Here is a 27948-nt window from a genome sequence, read left to right on the forward strand (position 1 = left end):
ATAGTGAATGGAATCGGCGGTCTATAGATGGGTTACAGCGATAGGGATAGGTGTTGGCAGTCTATGCATTGTTTGCATAGATAGGGATAGCAATAGGCGGCCCATGGATGGGTTACAACGTTAGGCATAGGGTCAAGCTGTCCAACGACTGTTTACAGAGATAGGGATAGGAATAGGAGGTCCATTGATGGGTGACAGTGATGGAGAGAGGGTTAGGGGGTCTATGGATGAGTTACAGTGATAGGGATAGGGATCGGCGTACCAAAGATGGGTAACAGTGATGGCGATAGGGGTAGGCGGCCAATGGATGGGTTGCAGCCGTAGTGATAGAGATCGGCTGTCCATGGATGGATTATAGCGATAGGGATAGGAATAAGAATTCCGTGGATCGGTTGCAGCGGAAGGCACAGGGGTTCGGCTGTCCATGGAAGGTTTACAAATATAGCAATAGGAATAGGCGGTGCATGGATGTGTTACAGCGGTAGGGATATGGATAGGCAGATGACTGCTCTTTCAGAGCACATCCAAGTACTTTTTAAAAATGGGATGATGGTTTCTTCATCGGCCATCCATTCAGACTGTGAGTTCCAGACTCCCAGATCAGTCTTGGTGAAGAACTCATTCCTTATCACCCATCTAATCTTCTACCAACTACATTACATTTATACCCCGGTTAAATACCCATTTGCTAATATTGGGCGCAAAGAATCATCAGGTAGAGAGGCAAGAGTTCAAAATCTGAAAGCGAGAGACAGGATCGGAGGAACAGTTAATGTTCTGGGGAGTGGACTTCAGGATGTGCTGGAAATAAATTGCTGTCATGTAGAGATAAATTATTCACTCTGGTGCGAGTGTCCAGCTCAATAGCGGAATATTGTAAAATTAGAAATATCACATTCAGTGATCAGTGAGGAATCAGTTTCTCACACAGAGATAAGCGGAAATCTGGAACTCTCTTCCCTACTAAGCTTTTGAGGCTGTGAATCAAATGACAATTTCAAATTACAGATTTGTAGAATTTTGTTCGGAGAGAATATTAAAATTTATGGAATTATCACGGGCAAATCACATATGTCAGCCGTGATATACTTAAATGGCAGAATAGGTGTAAGGGTTGATTGGCCCCCTCCTGTTTCTATTTTCGTATAACTGTACTATGATAGAAATATAAACAGGTGCAAATAAACATTGCATTTTATTAATATTTAACAGCAAAAAATCCGTGCCATCCACAACAAATCTATGGTCAGAGTGAAATTCTCGAAGCTGCTGTGTGACCTTCTTGTGGTTCTCTTCATTCACTCTCCAATTCCTCCCACACGTTGCCATTTTTAAAGGTTGAGAGGTCAAGGTGATGAACTATAAATCATTGTGCTCTGCACAGGTGGCTTCAAATCCCATTTTCGTCATTATTGCATTAAAAATTCGATAACTGTCGTATTTTTTCATTAACCTTAAACCACATGTCGAAATTCACCTTTATATCGAAAGCATGCTACATTCCACTCATATCACGACTCAAATTATTAATATTTACTTTAAAGGGATAACCTTTGTTGGACCAATGGGTGTTGGACTCTCAGAGAGCCAGCGCAGGGACGATGGGCCGAATAACATATTGCAGCTTCTTCAGAATCTGAAATTTCAATACGCGGTTGCTTTGCTTTATGGGCATGATTCTGTCTTTCGGGATTTTAAAGCAGAGTTTCAAGCAGTCCCGATTCACACCGCGGACGAACGAGGCTCAATTTTAGTCAAAAATTAGCTTTTCAACTCCGATCGACATTCCAGAAAACATAAATATTTCAAATAAAATTTACGTAATCTCGTGCGATTTTCCCACGTCTACTAAAATCCCAGATCTGCACAGGAGCGATATGAAATTCAACTTACTCAGTAAGGTTAAATGTTTTCAGCTGTATTCGTCTCTGTGTCTCATTGAATGTCTTATACTCATTTTCGATTACCGCCAATGCAGCACCTTGACATTTGGCTTTCTGTATTCATGAGCTCGCTGATTTGGGAGAAACTTACATTTAGCTTCAAACCTCTATCCTCATGAAACATCGACTGCCGAGAATATCAGGCAGGCTTGTTTTTTCTAGCGCTGAAAAGATGTGAGAATTTGGCTTTTGTATTGGTCCCATGATTCCGAATACAAACCGTACAGGGTTCTGTATTGGCCGGCTTGACCAGGCTTCCAGTACTGAGTAAATGGGTTGCGGACCATATCTTTCCATTCGGCATTTTACAACCTTCCGGTCTCAACAGTAAGTTCAATAAATCGTAGCTTAACCAGTGCTCCCGCTCTCGGGCAGCAGATGCAGGAAATATTCTGCTGTTCCCACAAACACCTTCTCTGGAGCATCTTTTGTTTCTGTACTGCCCTATTACCATCCATGTTAGTGCGCATTAAATTCAGGAATATTGAGAAGATAAATCTCTCCCATAACAGTAAAGTCAATATTGGGCATTGGCTCAATATGTTGGAACTATAACAGGTACGGAATAATATCATTATAGTCACAAGAGAAATCTCTCCTATCTGAAAAATGAATCATTATCCGGTCATGGGCTGTGCATATTGGAAAGTGAACGTTTACTGAGTGTTGCGCAATTATATTCATAGAATGAAACCATCCCATGTTGGGAAATGGCTGTGCATATTGGAAGTTCAGTGTAAACTGTGTGTTAGAGAGAGCACATAGAGAGGAAAAATCTCTCAGACATCAGTAAAGTATCAGAATTGAGTATGGGTTAGTTATATTGGAAATATAAAGGTTACTGATGTACAAAATGTAATACAAATTATTTTGAGCACATAAACTACCATTCGGCCAATCAGGTCAGTGTCTATGTTTATGCTCCGCAAGGGCCTGCTTCCTCCCATCTGCATCAAACCCCTTCAATGGCAGCACTCGTATGCGTATATATACTTCCTTGAATGCATCTATTTATTTCGGTCTTCCCCTGTTTGTCTACTCTTAGGCACTCGCTCGGAGTCGAGGATGACTTGCTTCCTCACAATATTTTTTCTCAGGTGAGTGCTGAGGAAATGCGAGAACCACAGTCTTTGTCACCAGTTGGGCAGGCGGTGGTAGAAAGGACGGAAGGGTGTGGTGCTTGGGTTGTCGTGGGCTTCTTCCCGTGTTTGTGCTTGGCATCTGTGTGATTCCAGCGAAGAGACATGAGGTGTTTGGCGCCTTCCCAAATGTTCCTGCCTCACTTTGAGCCGTCTTAGTCCAAAGATTCCCAGATGTCGGTGGGAATGTAATAATTTTTCAAGGCTGTTTTGAGAATGTCCTTGAAGAGTTTCTTATGCCACCATGGACTCGCTTTCCCTGTTGGTGCTCTGAGTAGAGCACCTTATTTTGGCAGATTAATATCAGACATGAGGACGAAGTCACCTGTCCATCAGAGCTGATGGAGTGTGGTCAATGCTTCCATGCTGGAGATGTTTGCCTGAGCGAGTATTCTGCCGTTGCTGTTCCGATGCTGCCAATGTATTTGCAGGAACTTGCCGATGAAGTATTTTTGCTACTTCTCCAGTGATTTGAAGTGCCTGCTCTATAAAGGCTATGCCTGTGAAGCATGCAGGAGGGGGAACATCACTACAGCCCTGCAGGCATTCAGCTTGGTGCCGGACTTCAGATCCTGCTCATTGAACACTCTCTTCCTCAGGTGACAGAACGTTGCACTGGCACACTGAAGGCGGTGTTGGACTTTGTCTTCGACGTCTTCCCTTGTTGACATTAGCGTTCCGAGGTATGCAAAATAGTCCACGTTGTCCAAGGCCTCGGCATGGTTCTTGATAATAAGATGGCCGTATTGTATGGCGGTGCAGGTTGGTCGAAAACCTATGTCTTATGGATGGTTAATGTAAGGCCCATGCCCTCGTACGCTTCGCTGCTGGTATTGACAAAGGTATGGAGTTCGACCTTCCACTGTGCACAGACGCAAGCATCTACTGCATATTATAATTAAATCGCAGATGGTGGGACGACCTTGGATCTGGACTGGAGGTGATGGAGTTTGAACAATTTCACACTTATTCTGTAGATTAGCTCAAAAGTAGGGGAGAGCATATTGAGAGTCAGATGGATCATTGCAGAAAGGACGATCTAGAAGAGCGTTGTTATGATGACTCAACCTTGCTTGACCCCGGTTCGCACATGTGTGGTGGATCCGTTGTTCCGCATTATGGCTTGCATGTCATCGTGAAGCAGGATGGTGGATAATGAAAACAATTTGAGAGCAGCTGAAGTTGAAGAGGACACTTCATAATCCCTCACCTGTGACGGTGTCGAAGGCCTTTTTGAGGTCAAAGTCGGTCCTGTCCAGTGCTTGATGCTGCTCCCAGCCTTTTTCTTTAATTTGGCACGCAGTGATGATCATGACCACTGTGCCCCTTCGTGGGCTGAATCAGCACCACGAGTCTTCAGTCACTTGGAGAATTTGATTGAGGAGGATTCTTCGGATGACTTTCCCTTGGGCAGACAGCAGGTAAACTCCTCTGTAAATACTGCTATAGGACTTATCACCTCTCTTCAGGAAGGCAATGATTACAACTTCTCCGAGATCCCCTGGCATGCTCTCCGCATTGCAAATGAGTGAAATTATTTCATGCATTCGCGCCAACAGATATTCCCCGCCATTCTTTAGTGCAGCAGCTGGGAATCCATGTGCTCACGATACCTTGTTGTTCTTCAATTATCGGATGGCCTTTGGAACCTCATGCCGGGCTGTGGTTATGCTGAGTTCGAGGTGGGTAGCATGCTGTCGGATGGAATCGAGGACACTTATTTCGAAGAGAGAGTCTCTGTTAAGAGATCATGAAATACGCCTTCCAGCGGGCACTTACTGCTTCTCTGTCCTTGATAAGTACGGTTCCGATCCTGGCCCTCATTGAGGGGCAAACTTCATTGCTTGGTCCGTAGTTGGTCTTGACTGCGCCAATGAATCCATGCACACCATGTTTATCAGCAAGTTGCTGGATCTCCTGTCTTAGTTCTCTTCTTCATCTGTTCATTACATCGCTAGTTTTATCTAGGACCTCGGCCTCCAGATGTCTAAATAACTGCGTTCTTGCTCTCGAGTTTTGCATCTGCTTCCAGTTCAACAATGCCTTGCATTTGTGGTGTGGCTTATTCGCTCCTGGATTTCCTGCTTATTCTTGTCGAACCAGTCTTGATGTTTCCTGGTGGATTTACCAAGCGTCTCGACACAGGTGTCAAGTAGAGAGGCCTTGAACGCAGACCAAGCACTGCGGACACTTTGTGCCTCCGGTTGACTGGAATTCCTGAAGTTGGTTGTGGGGCGTTGTCTGAATAGGGCGTCCTTAATAGAGTATTTGAGTGATCAAGCTTTGGTTTTCCTGCGCCAGCGTTTCTGTTCACGCTGCTGTTTTGAGTCTACATTAATTAAGTAACAGAGTGGATTAGCTGTGGCCCATCCAGCAGTTACCAGCTCCTGTCATGGCGTGGGTGATGTGGACGTCGATGCGATCCATCGCCCAGACGATGACATAATCATTTTGTTGGAACAATAACCCACCAACCCGGTGAAAGAATTGAAACACAGAATGCCCAGCTTCGGAATCAAGTTATGCCGATTGGTCAATAGCGGATTTTTACATATACTCTTTTGCTGCATTGAGCAATTAATACAGTCAGCTTTCATAAGATCGACAACTGAACTGATTCAGAATGAACATAGTCTCAGTCTGGCCGATATAGGCAGCACCGGGATTCCATCGCAAATGGAGCAGCGTCACAGACCGTGATATGACGGGCTGAAACCAAAAAATGAGATTTTTCTTTGCGCAGTGCTTCATGTAACTTTTTAAATGTAATTTGTTTATTGAAATTCATTAGTAAAGCCAGGGATCGGGATTTACCTGGTTCGGACCCGCGTCTTCTCTGCTCCATATTTAAACAGCTGCTCCTCACTGCACCCTCCTATAGACAGGTTCTGAGGGATCATCATGGACCTGAAACATAAACTGTGTTTTGCTCCCCACGGATATTGCCTGACCGTCTGTGAATTGCCAGCATGTCCTGTTTATACCCTTCCTATAGATGTGGTTGCACTTGTCGGCTTTGGACCTTGTGCTGCAATGGTAGTGATTCTGATTCCAGATCAGACAATGGGTTCCATGCACGTCTACATCGCACGTTTTCATTGGTCCAGCATCACTTTGAAAGAAGAGCTATCCATTGTTGGTGAAATAAATATTCTCAGAATCAAATGATCTGTTCCTATCAATTTACGCACACAGTTATTTTTTAATTTATGGTTTATATTTCAACAATATATAAGGCATGTGTTACGTTCATTGTTTGCATAATAACCATGTCTCCCGCGTGTCATGCGAGTATTCTTCCCCTGAATCACCAAAGCTTACCTTGTTTTTGTCGTGTACAGAAGAACCCCACGAGTCTGAGTACAGGGAGCTAAACCTAGTGTGTCCTTTGACTCCTTTATTACAACTCCAGAGTGCGTAAGCCACATGCCAGACAGCATGTTATACTGGCCCTGCACGTGTGTGCAGGGGACCATTCGGACACCAAAATTCCCGCCCTCTGGTAGCAAGTATTACATCGTTAAATGCATAACATCACTCCCACCTTCGATACAAGTTATTTACAAGTTGAGGCGATCCAGAGCATTTCGCCCCCTGGTTTATTGACTAAGTTCAAACCTTGGCCCGTGTGAGTTGGACAGAGCATTTCTGCGCTGAAACGCGGCTGCTCTGACCGGACTGTCAGGAACGGTGGATTCATCCTCGTGATTGCCAACGAGTTCGATTGCTGGTTGTGTGTGGTTTGGTGGATCGTCGATGGTGATGTCCTCTTCAAGTCGTACCTGGCTGTCAGTAAATCGCAAAATGGTCTGAACTAAATGCTTTCTGCACGTTTCGGCAATTAACAGTTTGAGTATTAACACCCTATTCCCTTCCTTGGTAAAAATAGTGCCCGCAATCCACTTGGAACCATGGCCGTAATTCAGTAGAAATCGAGGGTCGTTAACATCAATGTCACGTGAAACAGCCACGTGTTCGTGGTACATGTTCTGCCGGTGTCGCCGGGTTTGCACGTGATAAATTAGATCCAGGTGGACTAGAGAGAGCCTGTTTTTCTTTGTATTGTTCATTAACAATTCTTTATTGCAACTCCAGAGTGCCGAAACAGCATGGCAGCCAATCTTGTATACTGGCCCTGCCCTTGTCTGCAGATGACCACTAGGAATCAAGCAGTCGCGTCCTCTGATGTCAAGTATAACATAGTTACATACATAGCAGCTTCTGTATTTAATCTTCGAGCCAGCGCAATTAATGATTGCATTTGTTTTAATACAAAGTGAAGCACAATTATGCACAGCAAAGTATTTCAGATGCTAAAAATGAATTTCTTCAGCAACTGCTCGAAAACCTCACAGGTCCAGAACAAGGCACTGCCAATCAGCTCTGCTCCTGCTTCGTAAACAGCCTCTCCTCTCTGCTCCCGCTCTGTAACCAGCCGATCGTCTCTGCTCCCGCTCTTTGAACTTCCGCTCATCATGCTCTGCCTCCTCACAACCCCTACGTGTGTAACACATCCAATGAGACACAGAGCGGCAGACACCCGGAATCAAATAACTTTACTCACTTGGTTGGTTTTAACGTTGCTCCTGTGAAGCTGTGTGATTTCGGACGATGTACAAAATACGTGCAAATTCATACATTTTAAATTAAATTATTAATCTTTTCTGCAGTGCCTTTCGGCTGTGAAAATGTGATTTTTGACTAAACCCTTGAGACAATAGTCAAGGATTTGCATCCAGGATCTGTCGCATTTCAAAGCTGAAAATCCCAAAGTGAGAATCAAATCGGTCGACCAACGAGCCTCCGATAAAAAGAAAAAACGCAACTCATTCCGTATTCAAATCTCATATTCTGTCGGTACAGATTTAAATTTAAAGCCCAGCCTGCCTGTGCTGTGTCCATGAGAGAGCTATCAAAATAGTCCCACTCCCCATAATCCTACAATTTATTTTCCTTTTAATGTAAATATTAGTAATTTGTGAAATGACATGAACTGAGTATAGCATATTTGGAGCAACAGGTGAATGTGGACATTAAGCTTAAGCGATGAACAAAAAAAACTGAAGCATTAAACGTTGAAGGCAATAACAACGAGGATTATATTCGCATCCGCGCATTTGCGCACAATGTTTTAGCAGACCTTTGCCTGAACCAGTCGGCCACCATGTTTTGCTGCAAGAGTATAATCAGTCTCTCAGCTTTCTGATTTTTGCATCCAAACAGCAATCTTTAGGGAAAAACAGAACTCAACGCTTGTCCTGCCCATGCTCCAAGTTGCAACAATGTTGAAAGAATACAACTAGCGTCTGTCAGTAAAAGTCCTTTTCTTACTTAAGGTGAGGCAGCGCCAGAAATGTTATGTAGTGAAACAATTTCAATGCAGAGAAAAATAAACGATTGACTGGGGGAATTGAATGCCCGCGACAGAACTTCTTTGGTATTGAAGTCAGGCGCCTTTTCCATTAACCCACGCAGCCACTGCTGCCGCCATTACAGTTATTGAAGGGAGCATTTTCAGGAAAGGGCTATTGATTCTGGAAGGCAGAAAAAGTTGAGAAACCAGGCCTGTTTGAAAGAGTATACATGTTTCCACTGTTAAAAAAATAATACGTGTTTAAGAAAATAAAGATTGATGTGCTGCTGTGTTCTATCAACAGTTGCCGGAGAGGACAAAAGATAAAAAGTAAACTGTACCATAACTCGGATTTGAACCGAGGTTGCTGCAGCCATAACGGAGAATACTCACTATTATACGATCACGGCACCCTACATCAGTTACTGCAAGTTTGTTCTGACAAAAATACAGTCATAACAGCACTGCTGGATTATTATTGATCAAGCAAAAATTAGTCCTACCAGAAATTATGGCACCGGTGGAATTCCACCAACACCCTGCAGCGATTGGGGTGTCAATCCAGAATGGAAACTGGTGCTGTGGTCGTTATATTTAAAAACCCTTTCACGCGGGAAGAATTTCGTCCATTGTGCGTAGTGAAAATAAATTAGGCCGTATTAATGGTTGAACCCAAGACTGTCGTGTTAATTAGACAAGTGCTTTGACCACTTAAGCCACGGAGACAAACCACAACTTTACCGACTCGCCTTCACTGACTAATTTCAGTCAGCTACCTGTCACTGCCTTTTGGATTCGGAGGCTGTTTTGGATCTAACCATCTCTCTTATCTATTCTGCCATCTGACTCGATTCTGCAGCTACCTCTCGCTGTGTTTATCTCAGTTGCAATCTGTGGTTTGATGCTGAAGGAATTCCAAAGTTTCTTTCGACAATGAACAAAATGAAAACGTAAGAACATAAGAAATTAGGGCAGGAGTAGTTCATTTGACCACTCCAGCCAGCTCCGACATTCAATAAGATTATGGCTGCTCTGCTCATGGACTCAGCTCCACTTCCCTGCCCGCTCTCGATAATCCTTTAAACACTTCACACTCAAAATTCTTTCTATCTCCGCATTAAATATATTCAATGACCCAGCCTCCACAGCTCTCTGAGGCAGCGAATTCCTCAGATGCACTACCCACTGTAATACGACATTTCTCCTCACCTCAATTTTAAATGGGCGGCCTCTGATTCAAAGATTATGCCATCTAGATCTAGATTGCCCTATCAGTGGAAACATCCTCTCTGCTTCCACCTTGCCAAGCCCCCACTTAATCTCATACGTTTCGATAAGCTCACCTCTCATTCTTCTGAATTCCAATGAATAGAGGCCCACACGACTCATATTTTCCACATATGTCAACCTCCTCATCTCTGGAATCAACCTTTTGTAATTTTTTTGAACTGCCTCCAAAACGAGTACATCCTTTCGTAAATATGTAAAACAAAACTGCACGCATTATTCCAGGTGTGGCCTCACAAATACCCTGTACTTCTGTAGCATGACATCCCAGCTTTTATACTCCAATCGCCTTTGCAAGAAAGGCCAAGATTCCATTGGCCTTCCTGATCACTTGCTGTACCTGCATACTACGCTTTTCGTGTTTCATGCACAAGTACCCCCAGTTCCGCATGTACAGCAGCACTTTGCAAACATTCTACATTTAAATAATAAATAGCTCTTAATTTTTGCTGCCCTCATAATTTGCAACATTATACTCCATCTGCCCACTCACTTAGCCTGTCTATTTCCTTTTGCAGATTTTTAGTGTGCTCTTCATGCACTGCTTTTCCTCCCATCTTTGTATCGTCGGCAAACTTAGCAACGTTACACTCGCTACTTTCCTCCAAGTTGTTCATATAGATTGTAAATAGTTTGAGCCCAGCACTGACCCGTGCATCACCCCCCTGGTTACAGATTGCCATCCTGAGAATGAACCATTTATTCCTACTCTGTGTTTTCTGTTCATTAGGCTATCCTCTATCAATGCTAGTATATTACCGCCTAGCACGTGAATCATTATCTTGTGCAGTAATATTTTACATCGCAGGTTGTGAAAGTCTTTCTAGAAGTCCAGATACACCACATCAATTGGTTCCCTTTCATCCACCCTGTTCCTTACGTCCTCAAAGAATTCTAGCCAATGTGCAAAAAATGAATTCCCCTGCTTGAATCCATGCTGACTCTGCCTGACTAATTTTGCTTCTCCAGATTTCATGCTGCTTCTTATTTAATAATGGACTTCAACATCTTCCTATCCACAGAAGTTAGGCTAACTGGTCTATAGTTATTTGCGTTTTTATCGGCTTCCTTTTTTAAATAGGGGTGTGATATTTGTTGTTTTCCAATCTGCTGGGACCATCCCAGGATCCAGGGACTGTTGGTAAATCACAACCAATTCATCCACTATTCCTGCCGCTACTTCCCTTAAGACCCTAGGATGCAAGCCATAGGGTGCATAGGACTTTTCTGCCTTTAGTCCCATTAGCTTACTTAGTGCCACAACGTTACTGATTTTGATTGTGTTCAGTTCCTTCCCCCCTATAGCCCCTTGACTATCCATTGTTGACATATTATTAGTGTCCACTACCGTAAATAATAAAACACAATGTTGTTCAGAGTTTCTGCCATCTCGTTGTTTCGCATTACTAATTCTCCGGTCTCGTCCACTTCGGAACCAACATTTAGACTAGCCACAATTTTCATTTTTATATACGTATAGAAACTCTTGCTATGTGTTTTTATATTTCGGGTTAGTTTACTTTCATAGTCTATCTTCCCATTCTTAATAATTTTTTTGTAATTCTTTGTTGGCTTTTAAACGCTTTCCAATCTTCTGCCTCCCACTAGTTTTGGCCATATTGATGTCCTTATTTTGAATTTGATACCGTCCTTTATTTCATGATTTAGACATGGAAGGCGATCGTTTCGCTTTCGCCGTTTCCTCCTCAGTGGAATTATATTTTTCTTGAGAGTTGTGAAATATCTCATTTTATGTACACCGCTATTCATCAACCAATCATCAATCTAATGATTTGACTTGTGGTTTGGTTTTATAAAGTTAAAATGTAATTAACTAGCGCATCTAGTTCAAGACTCGAACCTGAAAACTTTTGATAATATTCTGATTTGCACAAGAATCACACACCTTATTATTTAAGTCACATCGTATCTGCAATTAACATTCATGTAATGACGATAATGATAGATTAACGCCCCTGATTGTATTTATTTCAGTTCCATTATGTACACTTCAACAGCGGATGTGAACCATTCACTGATTGAAATACGAAAAGTTCGAAAGTCGAACCACAATCAAAGCGTTTCCTCACCGCCTCCTTTCCTGCTTTTCTGCTGCGCTTGGGCTATCTCTTTTAATCTTGACCTCCACGTAAAACCTCCTAATTCAATTAAACTAATCCACAGCTGCGGCTCTTAATCTAAGCCGCAGATGGCATTTCACCAACTCACTCCCCAGTCAGTGCCAAACTTTTGCTCCCGAGCTGCCTCCTTGAGGATTGTCCCCCATCCGTAACATCGCCCGACACCGCCGCTACCGTCACCCATCAGCTGCTGAAATCCTGACCATGCCTTCGTTATTTCTGACTTGTCAACTCCAACGCACTCCTTACTGGCCTCCCACGATCTACCCTATGTAAACTTGAGGTTGTCCCAAAACTCTCTGTTCCAAAACTCGCATCAATCCCATTCACCCAGCACCTGCTGGTCGCTCACCGATATTGGCTCGCGCTGAAGCAATGCTTGGATTTCAAAATTCTCATTGTTGTTTTCACTTCTCGTCATGACCTCGCCCCTCCCAATGTCATTAATATCCTCGATCCCCATAACCACTGAAGATATAGGCACTCTTCTAATTCTGCCATCTTGTGGATCCCTGATTATAATCGTTCAACAATCGATCGTCATCCCTTCAGCTGCCTGAGCCCTAATCTCTGTAATTCCTAGCTAAATCTCTCCATCTATTTCCACTACTTTAGGACGCTTTGAAACCTAGCTCTGTGACAAAGCTTTTGCTCATCTATTCTTATATCTCCTGATGTGGCTCGATATCAAATTATCGTTTTATACCATAAGAACATAAAAAATAGGAGAAGAAGTAGGCCATTTGGCCCCTCGAGCCCACTCTGTCAATGTGTTTGATCATGGCTCATCTGGTCATGGACTAAGCTGTACTTCCCATCACGCACACTGTAATCCTTTGCCCTCTTATCGCTCAAAAATATGTCCATCCCCGCCTTAAATATATATGATGAACAAACCTTCACAGTTCTCTCGATCAGAAAATTCCTTAGATTTACAACCCGCAAAGGAAAAAACATTAATCTCAGTTTTAAGTGGGAGGTTCTTTATTCTGAGACTATGTCCCCTCGTTTTAGTTTCCCCGATGAGTGGAAATATCCTCTCTGCATCACCTTTTCGAGCCCTCTCATTTTCTTACAAATTTCAATATCATCATCTCTCATTATTCTGAACTGCAATCAGTATAGGTCCAACCGACTCAGCCTATCTTCATAAGTCAACGTTCTCATACTCCGAAATCATTCTGGTGAACCTTCTCTGTACAGCCTCCAATGCAAGTATATCTTTGTAACTAAGGATACCAAAACTCTATGCAGTCCTCCTGGGGTAGCCTCATTAATACCCTGTAAATGTGTAGCGGGACTTAACTGCTTTTATACTTCATCCTTCTTGCAATAAAGGCCAACAAATCATTTGCGCTCCTGATTAATTGCTGTACCTGAATACTACCTTTTTGTGTTTCATGCACACAGCTCCCCAGGTCTCTCTGTACTGCAGCAGGTTGCAATTTTTCTCAAATTAAATTATAATTTGCTTAGCTAGTATTTCTGTCAAATTGGATAATCTCACAATATCCCAAATGATTCGATACCTGCCAAACGTTTGCCCACTCATTAGCCTGTCTATCTCCCTTTGCAGATGTTTTATATCCTCCTCACAATTTGCGTTCCATACCATCTTGGTATCATCAGCAAACTTGGCTAAATTACACTCGGTCTCTTCATCTAAGTCATTAATACAGACTGTAAAAATTGAAGACTCAGTACCCTGACCCTGCGGCACCCCACTAGTCGGCTATGCTACCCGTACAATGTCCCATTTATTCCGACTCTCTGTTTTTTTGTTATTTAGCCAATGCTAATACATTACCGCCAAATCCATGGACTTCTTTCTTGATCAGCAAACTATTATGTGGCAGCTTATCGAATGCCTTCTAGAAATCGAATTACACCACGTGCACTGGTTCCTCCATATCCATCTGCTCGTTACATCCTCAAAGAACTCCTGCAAAATGGCAAGCATGATTTCCCTTTCAGAAAACCATGCTGTCTCTGCATTATTGCATCACGCTATTCCAAATGTCCCAGGAGGTGGGAACAGGTAAGACAAGGGGAGAAAAATAGAGCTGAGCCAGGGGACATCAGTTCCATGGGGCGTGAACAGGCTGAAGCGATTTTTGTATTTGGCTGCGCAGTTTGGGGAACTATGAGATTAGCGGCCTTGTGGGAAGATCCCCAGAGGAGCTGAGATCAGTGACCTTCTTGGTAACGATGACCTGATGTTCGCTCGTGAGCCATGGTCCAGCGTGAGCAAGGATGAAATGTGAGACTAATGGGAACAATTAATGATTAAACACCGGGTCAGTTTTTATTTCCACTTCTTTCAAAAAGACAGAAGAATTAGGAGCAGGAGCCATCCATTCGGCCCATCAAGTTTGCTGCGATATTCAATGATATTATGGCTGATTTTCTACCTCAAATCTACATTCCTGCACTGTCCCATATCCCTTAATGCCCTTAATTTTCCTTCATCTATCGACCGCTGTCATGTATATACTCAAAGACTGAGCCTCCACAGCCCTCTGGGGTAAATAATTCAAAAGATTCACCACAGTCTGATTGTAAACGTTTATCCTGATTTCTGTTCTAAAGAGCAGATCTTTTATTCTGAGAAAGTGTCCGCTGGTTCTAGACTCCCATGACAGAGTAAACGTCCTCTTTGCATTTGTGCTGTCAAGTACTGTAAGAATGTCGTATATTTCAATGAGTTCACCTCACATTATTCTAAATTCGAGCGAATATTTTCCTGGTCTACTCAATTTCTTCTCATCGAACTATCGCAACATCCCAGGAATCAGTCTGGCGAACCTTCCTTCCTCCCTCTCTATCCTTCCTGAGGCTATGAGACCCCAACTGTACACATTCCTTGCACTGCAAACAAATCAACGGCTGTGAACAGTTCACTAATTGAGAAACGAGAATTCCAAAGTTAATCTCCATTCCGTGCACTTCCTCCTCGACAGCTTTTCTGCTGCCGTCAGGAAGTTGCTTTGCTTCTTGAATTGCTTCCAAATCCTCCTCAATCCCATAACTTAAATCACAGTCCATTAAACTAAACCGCTGACTGCATGCAACCAAATCCTTCCTCGTGGCTGCCAACCTTTTACCCTCTGAGTTATGGAGTATCCCACGTGCATAACATCAGCCATCTCAACCCTTGCCTCAGCGCGTCTGCTGCTGAAATCCTTATCCATACATTTGTTGCCTGGACTGGACTATTCCAATGCACTCCTGGGTGGCCACCCACGTTCTACACTATGGAAACTTGTGCTCATCCACAAAATAGACAGCCAGTGTCCTAAATGGCACCAAGCCCGTTCACCTATCGCCCCTGTGCTCACTGAAGTACTTTCACTCCCGGTTCAGCAACTCATCGATTATAAAACCTCATCCTTGCTTTCAAACCGCTCCATTTCCTCGCCCCTCCCTATCTCTGTCTGCTCCTCCAGCTCCATCAATCCCTGACAAATCTTCACTCCTCTAATCCTGTCTCGTTGAGCGCCGGTGATTATAATCACTCAACCATTCGTGGCAGTATCTTCAGCTGCTTGGGCTCTTAGCTCTAGAATTTCCTTACGAAATCTCTGAACCTTTCTAACTCTTTCTCCTCATAGAATAATAGAAATAATACAACACTGAAGGAAGCCATTTGTCCCATTGTGTCTCTACCCGCCGACAAATAGCTAACCAGCCAGTCCCGACCTCCAACACGAGGACCGTAGGCCTGTAGGATACGGTTCTTTCAGTGCACTTCCAAGTACGTTATAAATAATGGTGAGGGTTTCTGCGTCTACCATCCTTTCAGCTAGTGAGGTCCAGACACCCATCATCACCTGGATAAATTTATTCCCCTTATCTCCTCTCTAATCATGACACCAACTACTTTGCCTCGATGCGTCTGGTTTTTGACCACACAACTAAGGCAAATGTTCTTTCTAATGTCCTTGCTACCCATTCTATCTAAGGCCCACGTATTTCATGCACCTCAATTCAATCTTCCAACAGCCTCGTCAATTCCAATTAAAATAAAACATGGTTCAGCCAATCTTTCTTCATAGCTTCAATTTTCCAGTCTATGCAACATCCTCGCAATGTCCACTGTGCCCTCTCGAGTGCAATCAAATATTTCCTGTAATCTCGTGAGCAGAACTGCAGCAATACTCTAGCTGCGCCTTAACAATTGTTTTGCAGTTGTTCCATAACTTCCCTGCTCTGACATTCTATCCCTCGGCTCATAAATTAATGGATTCCATATGCCTTTTAAACTACATAATCGACCTAACCTCTAAATTTAAAGATCTGAGGGCATACACTCGATGGTCCCTTTGTTCTGAAGAAATCGCAATATCCTGCTATTTTGTGTGAATTCGCTTGCCTTGTTGCACCTCCCCGATTGTATGAGCTCACACTTCCCTGGATTGATTGCCATGTTTCTCTTTTCTACCCAACTGACTGATCAATCGATATTTTCCTGCAGTCTAAACTTCCTTCCTCACTGTCAAACAGACAGACAATTTTTTTATCATTTGTGAACCTTTTTACCATGCTCCCTACATTATAGTCTCAATAATTAATGTAAACTGCAGAAAACCAGGTACTGAGCACTGAACCGTACAAACCCCATTGGAAACAGCCTTCTATTCGCATCACCTATTTTCTTTCTGCCACTGAGCCAATTTTCGATCCGATTTCCAACACTCGCTTAAATCCCACGGTCTTTAGCTTTTTTGATCAGCCTGGCGTGTGAGACTTTGTAAAAAGTCTTGTTAATATCCTTGTGGATTACTTCAAATTCACTCCACTAATCGTAACTCTATGTTACCTCCTCAAACAATTCAATGAAATATGTCAGACACGACCTTCCCTCAACAATTCGATGCTGACTGTTCATTTGAATCAATGTCTTTCAAAATGAAGGTTTGTACTGTCCCTCATCGTTGATTCCAATAATTTCCCCACAACCAGGATGACACTAACTGTCTTGAATTATTCGCTGTTTCACTTTATCCCTTTTTAAATAATGATACAACGTTAGCTGTTAGCAATGTTTTTTTACTTCTACTGCACCAAGGGAGGTTGCTCAAATGATGGTTAGAGCCTCCGCAATTTCGCCACTTACTTCTTTTAATAGCCTAGGATATATTTCATTGCGTCCTGGAGATTTATTTACATTCGTAGATGCCAAACCCCTCAATCATTGCTTCCTTACTATGTTTAACCCATCCTATATTACATTCCCTTCTTCCTTACCTTTAACGCTAGCATCGTCGCCCTCCTTTATTAAACCGCTGCAAAACTTTTGTTAAATACCATTACCACATACTCCACATCCACACATAGATTACCATTTTGGTCGCTAAATGCCCTATTCTGCCATTCTTTATCCTCTTGTTATTTATGCAATTGTGAAATATCTCCGTGTTTTCTTTAATTCAACGTGCAAGTATTTTTCATGTTTTCGCTTTTCTTTCCAAAATTCATTTTTAATTTCACCTCGAGGCTTTCTGCAGTACTGGGATCTCGGTTGCTGATATAAGCTTCCTCTCTTAGCCTTATATTTCACTGTATCAACCTTATTATCTGGACGGCTCCAGATTTGGCACATGTTGCATTTTATCTTTCCAGGAAAATGTTGACACTGAACTTGTATCTCCTTCTTGAATACCTCCCATTGCTCTGACACTGATTTACCTTCAGTGGGCTGTTTCACGTCCACTTTTTCTATTCATCGAATCATGGAATCACAGAAATTTACAGCACAGAAGGAGGCCATTTCTGCCCGTCGTATTTGCACTGTCCAATAAAGAGCTATCCAGCCTAATCCCACTTTCCAACTCTTGGTCCACAGCTCTGTAGGTTACGGCACGTCAGATAGACATCAAAGTACTTTCTAAATATGGAGACCATTTTTGCACCTACCATCCTTTCAGGCAATGCGTTCCAAGCCCCCCTCCCCCAATCGGCGCCACAAATATCTGTGTGAAGAAATTTCCTCTCACTCCGCTCTAAACCTCCTACCAATTAATTTAAAGCTAGGCCTCCTGGTAGCTGACAGCCTCTGATAAGGGAAAAAGGTCCTTCCTCTCCCCTTTATCTCGGCACCACATAATTAAACAACTTAAAAGTTCTTCCCTCAGCCTCCTGCGTTCCGAGAAAATAAACCTAGCGTGTCTAATCTTTCCCCATAGCTAAAATTCTCCATTTCAGGCCACATCTTGGTAAATCTCCTTTATACCCTGTCTCGTGCAATCACGTGTTTATTGTAATATGGTGACCAGAACTTCACGCAGTACTCTATCTGTGACCTGCCTAGTGCTTTCCACAGTTCAAGAATAACTTCCCAGCTCTTGTAGTCTATGCCTCCGCTAATTAAGGAAAGAATTTCGGATGCCTTCTTTACGCCTTTTTCTGCCTGTGCTGCTACATTCATGGGAATGTGGATATGCATTCAACATTCCCTATGTTACTGTACACTTCTCACTGCCCTATCATTTAACGTGTATTCCTTTGTATTGTTAACCATCCCCAAATACATAACATAATACCACTCCGTATTACATTTCATTCACTATAATTTTGCTCAGGTGAACAGTTCATTGATATCAAGCTGCATTCAGGATCTTTCTTCTTCATTATCATCCACACAGCCAATGGTTGTGTCATCTGAAATCTTTTTAATCATAACCCCTTCATTCAGGTCTAAATCATTGATATATACGACAAAAAGCAATGTACCTTCTACTGAGACAAGAGGATCCCCACTCGAACAGCCTTCCAGTTGTGAAAACATCTATTTCTCTTTGCTTCCTGCCTCCAGGAAAATTTTGGATCCAGCTTGCCAATTTGCATTGGATTCCAAGGGCTTTTACGTTAGTGAGCATTCTGCCATAAGTAACCTTGTCAAAAGCCTTGCTAAGATCCAGAAACACTACATAAAATGCACTACCCTTACGGACAATCCTTGTCAGAAAATGTAATCAATTTCGTCACACACGACCTTCCCTGAAAACATCTATGCTGACTGTGCTTAATCAAACCGAGCCTTTGTAATGAATATTTTTCCTGTTCCTCAAGCATTTTTCTAATAATCTTTCCATAACCGAGGTTAGGTTGATTGTTCTGTAATTGATCATCGATCCCTTTCTCCCCTTTTCAACAAAGATACGACTTAGCAGTCCTCCAGTCTTCTGGCACCACAACTGCAGCCAGAGAATTATGATTGTCAGACCCTCTGCTATTTCCTCTTTTGCTTTTCTTAACAGCCTGGGTACATTTCACATGGCTCTGTGGATTTTTCCACTTTCAAAGCTGTTAAACCACATGATACTTCCTCGATTATTATGTCTATTTAACTTAATATTTCACGTTCCTCCTCCCCAATTGCATCGTCTGCATCGCCGCAAACTTCTGTGAAAACAGATGGAAAGTACTCTTGAAGATCCATAAATTAATATTCCACCTCCACTCATAGATTATTTTACGGTCTCGAATGAGCCCTATTCTTTCTTTAGATCTCCTCTTGCTCTTATTGTATTTATAAATTTGTGGGTTTTCTTTGAATTTACTTGAAAAATATGTTCATGCTCTCACTTTGCTTTAATAATTTCCTTTTTAATTTCACCTTTGCACTTCCTATATTCTTCTAGAGTTTCTGAAGCAGTGATGCATCGCTATGGCATAAGCCCCCATATTTCCTTTTATTCTACCCGCTAAGCCACTTAGCATCCAGGGCGGCTCTGGATTTGCTAGTCCCACCCTATTTCTTTCAGGGAACGTACTTGCTCTGAACCCTGAGGATCTGTTCCTTGAATGTCTCCAATGCTCTGACACAGTTTTGCCTTCAATTATCTATTTCCAGTAAACATTGGCTAAATCCTATCTCTGCTTAACAGAATTGGCTTTTCCCCAAATGAGATTATTGATTCCGTGTCTAAATTTGTATTTTTCCAGCACTACACTAAATCTAACTGAATTATGATCATTCGTACCAAAATTCTCTCCCACTGATACCCCTTCCACCCACTCAGCTTCATTAGATAAAACTATATCAGAATCGCCCCCTCCCTTCTTTGGCTTGCAATATAATGGCTATGTTATGTTCTTACGTTCTAATAATGATCTCCTGAATGGATTTTACGAATTCCGTCCCTCTATGTGTTTCGCACAAATTATATCCCAGTTAAAATTATTGCAGTTGAAAACGACTTCTATTCCTCCCCTATAACTTTGCCAACAATGTTGCTCTTCTCTCTCATTCTGGCTGCTTGGGAGTCTATAGTACACTCCCAGCAGTATGGTCGCCGTTGTTATGTTGTTCAATTCATCCCATATGTCTTGAATTGATCATCCATCATGCACAGTAACTCTCCAATGCTGCAATTGCTTTTTTATTCAACACTGCGACCTATCCCCACCCCTCGTTTTTTCCCCTCTCTCTCCTGCCTAAAAACCATCGAAGCATGAATGTTCAGCTCACATATCTGCACTAATTTAATAATCTCTCACAGCTGAAATGAATGCATGGAATGTGCAGTTTTGAGATGAGGTTTCTGCACCGTCAGGGCTGCCAACGAGAGGGAGTGAGAAACACTGTGCAGAGCTTGAGTGTGTGCATCACTGTGCAGAGAAATCAACAAATGCAACAGCGTCATGAGACACTGCATCCTGTTAAATTGAACCACAAATATGAATTATTCAATTTGTTGCAATCATTAATGAAACACGTTTGCAAAATGTTTCCACCCGGTTTCGAACCACGAACCTTTAGCGTGTTAGACAAATGTGATAACCACTACACTACGGAAACGCTATGGTAGCACCAGTGTTGGGAACATAACCAGAGCTTTAAGCTCAACAGCTGGCCGACACTTCACGAGCTTCCGGAATGAGAATTGAATTACGGTACTTTATTTCGCAAGGTTTTGAGTGTGGCAGGAATTGATCCTGTGTTTCTCAGACTTTATACATAGTAACAAGAGTGGCCATTCCTCAGGAAGTGGTTAGAATCTGGAATGCACTACATAAAAGGGCGGTGGAGGCAGACTCAATCTTATCTTTGAAAATGGAGTTGGATAATATCCGAAGGAATAAAATTGCACAGCTGTGGGTAACTAACGGGGGTGTGGGACGAGTTGAGAGTTGGCATGGCCTCGACGGGCTGAATGGACTTCTTCCGTGCTGTAACCATTCCCTTATTCTGTGCTTCTATAAGTTAGTGGCAGGGTTAATAATGTCCGTGGAAGTTGAATAATGCAAAGGGAAATGGATTGAGTCGGCACCACAAGAGGCATCTGATTCAGAAGATTCGGGCGCTAGAAAAGTCGGGTTTAATGACATTAAAAGCTTCATTTTTGTTTTGTGAATTTTCGGTCAGAGAAATGTTTGGGAAAGGAATTTTTTGCTGAAAGGGACTCAGCATTTAATCTTCCTCCTGGATGTTGGCGTCATATTTCTTCTCGATGTTATTCTTGCAGAATGTATATTTTCTTTGCTGTTTCACAATAACCAGTCCCTTGCTCTACAGTCCTTCTCACTGTATCCTCAGTCTCATGTATTGTTAACAGCAATGAACATTTTGAAGCAGACAACTAAAGCACAGTGTCTAAAATGTTTAAAGAGGTAAATTACAGAGCACAGAGAAATTATTTTATTGAGGACTCTCCTTCAGTTAACATTTCTTTAGTTGTGCAAATGAAGATCATCAGTTAATTCATGATGTTTTCCCGTGAAAGCAGGATAACAATTAACGATGATAAATTCTCTACATTTCGAAAGGCACTGGTTAATCAGGACAGTCCGCACGATTTTTTTAAGGAATGGTCGCGTTTGACTAACTTGAATGCATTTTTGGAGGTGGTCGATCAGTAGTGCATACAATGTCGTGTATATGGATTTTATTAATGCTTTCGCTAAGGTCCCACATGGCAGACTGGTGATGAATGTAAAAGCCCATGGGATCCAGGGCGAAGTGGCAAATTGGATTCAAAATTGGTTCAGATGCAGGAAGCAAAGATGAATGTTTGATGGGTGTTTTTTGACTGGAAGGATATTTTCAGTGGGGTTTCGCAGTTTTCAGTGCTAGATCCATTGCTGTTTGTGGTATTTTTCAATGATCTAAACTTGAATATAGGGGTTATGATTCAGAAGTTTTCAGGTGATAGTAAAATAGACAGTGTGGGTGATAATGAAGAAGAAAGCTGGAGACTGTAGGAAGATAACAATCAAGTGATAAATTGGGCAGAACAGTGGCATATTAAATTTAATCCGGAGAGGTGTGAGATTGTGCATTTGTGGAGGGCTAACAACGAAAGGGAATAGACATCGACTGTAGGACATTCAGAAGTGTAGAGGAGCAAAGGGAACTGTGAATGCATGTCCACAGATCCCTGAATGTAGCTGGCTATTTGAATAAGTTGATTAAGAAGGCAGACCGAATGGTTGCATTTATTGGCAGAGGCATGGAATCGAAGAACAAGTGGGTTATGTCTGAAATGTGCAACATTCGTGTTAGCCTACTGCTGGAGCACTGCGTGCAGTTCTGGTCACCGTATTGAAGGAAGGACGTGATTGCACTGAAGAAGGTATGGAGGAGATTTCTGTAGAATTTTGCCGGGAGTGGAGCAACTTTACTATGAGTAGATTAGATTGGCTCGCTTTGGTTTCCTTGGAACAGAGGAGGCTGATGAGCGACAGCATTGTGGTGTTTAAAATTAGGAGGGGCCTAAATATTGTTGATTAAAAGGGCCTAATTGCCATCGATGAGTGGTCAACAAGAGGGGGCATAAATTAAAAGTCATTAGTATAAGTGTTAAAGGGGATTTGAAGGGAACATTCTTCATGCAGATGTTTGTCTGGGTCTGGAACTCACTGCCTGAAAGTGTGGTAGCGGGAGAAACCCTCACCACATTTATAAAGTACTTGGATTTGCACGTGAAATGCCTTAAGGTGTAGGGTTACACACCTAAAACTGGACATTTGTTCGCTGGTGCAGATACGATGGGCCTAAAAGCACTCTTTCCATGGTGTAATCTTCTATGATTGTATAATTATAGGTTAGCATTACTTTCAAGATGCAAAACGAGGCGATCAGCTAATTCATAGTGTTTCCAGTGTAAACATGTTCATGTAAGCTGGAGCTCAAACTCAGGAACCTGAGATGAAGAGTCTTATGAGGCTGCTGTTCGGTGCACGGGAAGCTTTAGCTTGAACCGGGGCATGTTATCGCCCAGTGATGGGCGGTAATCCAATGTTGATGCTGCATTCGTCACTTTCCACCTGCAGTAGTTTATTGGAGATGCGGGACCGGAATGTTGGGGGTTGTGCTGCCTTCACGCACTCTGGAGCTGGGGAAGAGCGATTAGTCGGTCGGTTTGTTTGTGGCTTTGATTTTCTGTTGTGAAACGAGGCGGTGCGGCTGGTTCCTTTAATAATCTCTCACAGCTGAACTGAAGACACGGAATGTACACTTATGAGATGGCGTTTCTCCACTGTCAGGGCTGGAAACGGGAGGGAGTGAGAAACACTGTGCAGAGTTTCAGTTTGTACAGAATTGTACAGAGAAATCAACAAATGCAGCAAAGTCATGAGACACTGCACTCTGTTAACCACGAATATGAATTATTCAATTTTTTTCTGATCATTAATTGAACATGTTTGCAAAATGTTTCCACCCGGTTTCGAACCTGGGATCTTTCATGTGATAACCACGACACTACGGAAACGCTGTGGCAAAAGCCGTCTTGGAAACATAACCAGAGCATTAACCTCAACAGCTGGACGACACTCCAGGGGCTTGCGTTCCGAGAATCGAATGAAGGTGCTTTTTTTTCTGAAGGTTGTGAGTGCAGCAGCAATTGATCCCGTGTTTGTCAGACTTTATCGATAGGAACTGAAGGTGGCCATTTCGCAGCAAGCGGTTAGAATCTGAAATACAATGCTTTGAAGAACGGTGGAGGCTGATTTAACCTTATCTTTCAAAAGGCAGTTGCATAAGGATCTGAAGGAAAAAAATACACAGCTGCGGGTAAATGACAGTGCGGGTGGGACTAGTTGAGAGTTGACATGGGCTCGACGGGCCGAATGTGGTTCTTCCATACTATAACTATTCCCTTATTCCGTGATTCTGTAAGTTAGTTGCACATTTAATAGAGTGCATGGAAGCAGAATATTGCAAAGCGACATGGATTGAGTCGGCAGAGCTCGAGGCATCTGATTCCGAAGATTCGGTGCGCGAAAATTCGGGTTTAATGACTTTAAAAAGCATTATTTTTGTTTTGTAAAGTTTCGGTCAGAGAAATCTTTGGGAAAGGATTTTTTTGCTGAAAGGCAATCAGCATTTAATCTTCGTTCTAGATTTTGGCGTCATATTTCTTCTCGATGTTTATTTCCAGAATGTATATTTACTTTGCTGTTTCACAATAACCACTCCCTTGCTCTACAGTCTACCTCACTGTATCCCCAGTCTCATGTATTGTTAACAGCAATGAACATTTTGAAGCAGTGCACTAAAGCACAGCGTCTAAAATGGTTTAAGAGGTAAATTGTAGAGCACAGATAAATTATTTTATTGAGGACTCTCTTTCGGTTAACATTTCTTTAGTTGTGCAAATGAAGATCTTCAGTTAATTAATGATGTTTTCCCGTGAAAGCAGGATATCATTTAACGATGATACATTCTCTACATTTTGAAAGGCACTGGTTAATCAGGACAGTCTGCACGATTCTTTTAAGGAATGGTCGCATTTGACTAACTTGAATGCATTTTTGGAGGAGGTCACCAGGAGGGTTGATCAGTAGTGCGGACGATGCAGTGTATAGCGATTTTATTAATGCTTTCGCTGAGGTCCCACATGGCAGACTGGTGATGAAAGTAAAATCCCATGGGATCCTGTGCGAAGTGGCAAATTGGATCAAAAATTGGTTCAGACGCAGGAAGCAAATGTTAATGTTTGATGGGTGATTTTGTGACTGGAAGGATGTTTCTAATGGGATTCCGCAGTTTCAGTGCTAGGTCCATTGCTTTTTGTGGTATTTTTCATTGATCTAAACTTCAATATATGGGTTATGATTAAGAAGTATTCAGATGGCTGTGTTGCTGATAATGAAGAAGAAAGCTGGAGACTGCAGGACGATATCAATCAACTTGTAAGGTGGCAGAACAGGAGCAAATGGAATTTAATCCAGAGACGTGTGAGATTGTGCATCTGTGGAGGGCGAACAACGAAAGGGAATATACATCAACTCTAGGTCATTGAGAAGTGTAGAGGAGCAAAGAAGAAGAAAGGAATCAAAATGTGATGTCACAGCCAAAGGGGTAAGTGATTGGCTGGTGATTGGAAAGTAGCTTTTCTTTTTCTTTTTAATATCAGTAAGTAACATGATAACAGTGTTTTCACCAATTTAAGTTAATCTAAGGGTTAATTCATGGCAGGAGAGCTCGGTCACGTGATATGCTCCTCCTGTACCATGTGGGAACTCAGGGACACTTCAGGTGGGAAGTGTATCCGCCTTCAGCTCCTGACGGACCGCGTTGCGGAATTGGAGCTGACGGTGGATTCACTTAGGAGCATCCACGATGCTCAGAATGACGTGCGTAGCACGTGTAGCGATTTGGTCTTACCGCAGGTGAAGGGTTCGCAGCCAGCTAGGAAATGGAAGACCAGCAGGAAGAGTAGTGCAAGGAAGGTAGTGCAGGGGTCCCCTGCGGTCACCCCACTATAAAAATGATGCACTGCTTTGAGTATTGTTGAGCGGAATGACTCACCAGGGGAAGGGTGCAGCAGCCAAGTTCATGGCACCATGGCTGGCTCTGTTGCACAGGAGGGCAGGAAAACGAGTGTGAGAGCGATAGTGATAGGGGATTCAATTGTAAGGGGAATAGACAGGCGTTTCTGCGGCCGCAACCAATACTTCAGGATGATATGTTGTTTCCCTGTTGCAAGTGTCAAGGATGTCTCGGAGTGGGTGCAGGACATTCTAAAAAGGGTGGGAGAACAGCCAGATGTCGTGGTGCATATTGGTACCAAAGACATAGGTAAAAAAAGGGATGAGGTCTTATGAGACGAATTTAAGCAGCTCGGAGCTAAATTAAAAAGTGCGACCTCAAAAGTAGTAATGTCGGGATTGCTACCAGTGCCACGTGCCAGTATGAGTAGGAATCGCAGGATAGCGCAGATGAATACGTGGCTTGAGCAGTGGTGCAGCAGGGAGTGATTCAAATTCATGGGGCATTGGAACAGTTTCTGGGGGAGGTGGGACCAGTACAAACCGGATGGTCTGCACATGGGCAGGACCGGAACCAATGTCCGAGTGGGAGTGTTTGCTTGTGCTGTTGGGAAGGAGTTAAACTAATATGGCAGGGCGATGGGAACCAATGCAGGTAGACAGAGGTAAACACAACGGCGACAGAAGCAAAGGACAGAAAGGAGATGAGTAAAAGTGGAGGGCAGAGAAACCCAAGGCAAAAAACAATAAGGGCCAATGTACAGCAAAATTCTAAAGGGTTAAAGTGTAATTAAAAGGCAAGCCTGAAAGCTCGGTGCCTCAATGCGAGGAGTATTCGGAACCCATGAGAGGGCTCTGAGCTAGTTAGAATGGCTGAGAGCGCAGATGAACAGGACCCAAAGAAAGAATGCAAAAGGCAGGAGGCAACAGAGCAGAGTAGCACTGGGGTAAGTGTAAAGCACAAGGTGATAGGAAGGGACAATATGTATGAAGATAAAGGGGCTGCAAGAGGGGTAAAAACTAAAAATCATGGTTTACCTGAACGCACGCAGCATTCGAAATAAAGTAAATGAGTTGACAGCACAAATCATTACAAATGGGTATGATTTGGTGGCCATTACGAAAACGTGGTTGCAGTGTGGCCAAAACAGGGAACTAAACATACAGGGGTATCTGACAATTCTGAAGGATGGACAGGAAGGGAAAGGAGGTGGGGTAGCTCTGATAATAACGGATGATATCAGGGCAGTTGTGAGAGATGATATTGGCTCTCATTGAAACATATTAAAATATATAACATATAAACGGGGGTTAACAGGGTTAATGCAGAATAAATGTTCCTCCTGTCTGGGGAATCTAAAACAGGAGGTCAATCTCACAGATTAACGGGACGGCCATTTAATTCTGTGATGAGGAGAAATGTCTTCACTCAAAGATTTGTAAATAATTGGAATTATCTACCCGAGAATGTAGACAGGAAGGGAAAGGAGGAGAGGTAGATCTGTTAATAAAGGATGATATCAGGGCAGTTGTGAGAGATAATATTAGCTCTAATGAACAAAATGTTGAATCATTGTGCGTAGAGATTAGAGATAATAAGGGCAAAAAGTCACTGGTGGGTGTAGTTTATAGGCCCCCAAATAATAACGTCACGGTGGGGCGAACTAATTAATCAAGGGAATCAAGGTAATAATGGAGGCATGTGAAAAAGGAACGGCAGCAATCATGGGGGATTTTACCCGACATATCGATTGGTCAAATCAAATCGCACGGGGTAGCCTGGAGGAGGAATTCATAGAATGCATATGGTATTGTTTCTTAGAACAGTATGTTCCAGAACCTACAAGGGAGCAAGCTATCTTAGACCTGGTCCTGTGCAATGAGACAGGAATAATAAACGATCTCCTAGTAAAAGCTCCTCTCGGAATAAGTGATCACAGGCTGGTTGAATTTGTAATACAGATTGAGCGTGAGGAATAGTGTCTCAAACGAGCATACTATGCTTAAACAAAGGGGACTATAGCGGGACGAGATCAGAGTTAGGTAAAGTGGACTGGGAACAGAGACTAAACGGTGGCACAATTGAGGAACAGTGGAGGACTTTTAAGGAGGCCTTTCAGAGTGCTCAACAAAAATATATTCCAGTGAAAAAGAAGGGCGGCAAGAGAAGGGATAACCAGCCGTGGATAACCAAGTAAATAAAGGAGAGTATCAATTTAAAAACCAATGCGCATAAGGTGGCCAACGTCAGAGGGAAACTAGAAGATTGGGAAAATTTTAAACGACAGCAAACAATGACTAAGAAAGCAATGAAGAAAGGAAAGATAGATTACGAAAGTAAACTTGCGCAAAATATAAAAACAGAT

This window comes from Pristiophorus japonicus, unplaced genomic scaffold (assembly GCF_044704955.1).
Source record: "Pristiophorus japonicus isolate sPriJap1 unplaced genomic scaffold, sPriJap1.hap1 HAP1_SCAFFOLD_35, whole genome shotgun sequence".
Classification (NCBI taxonomy): Eukaryota; Metazoa; Chordata; class Chondrichthyes; family Pristiophoridae; genus Pristiophorus; species Pristiophorus japonicus.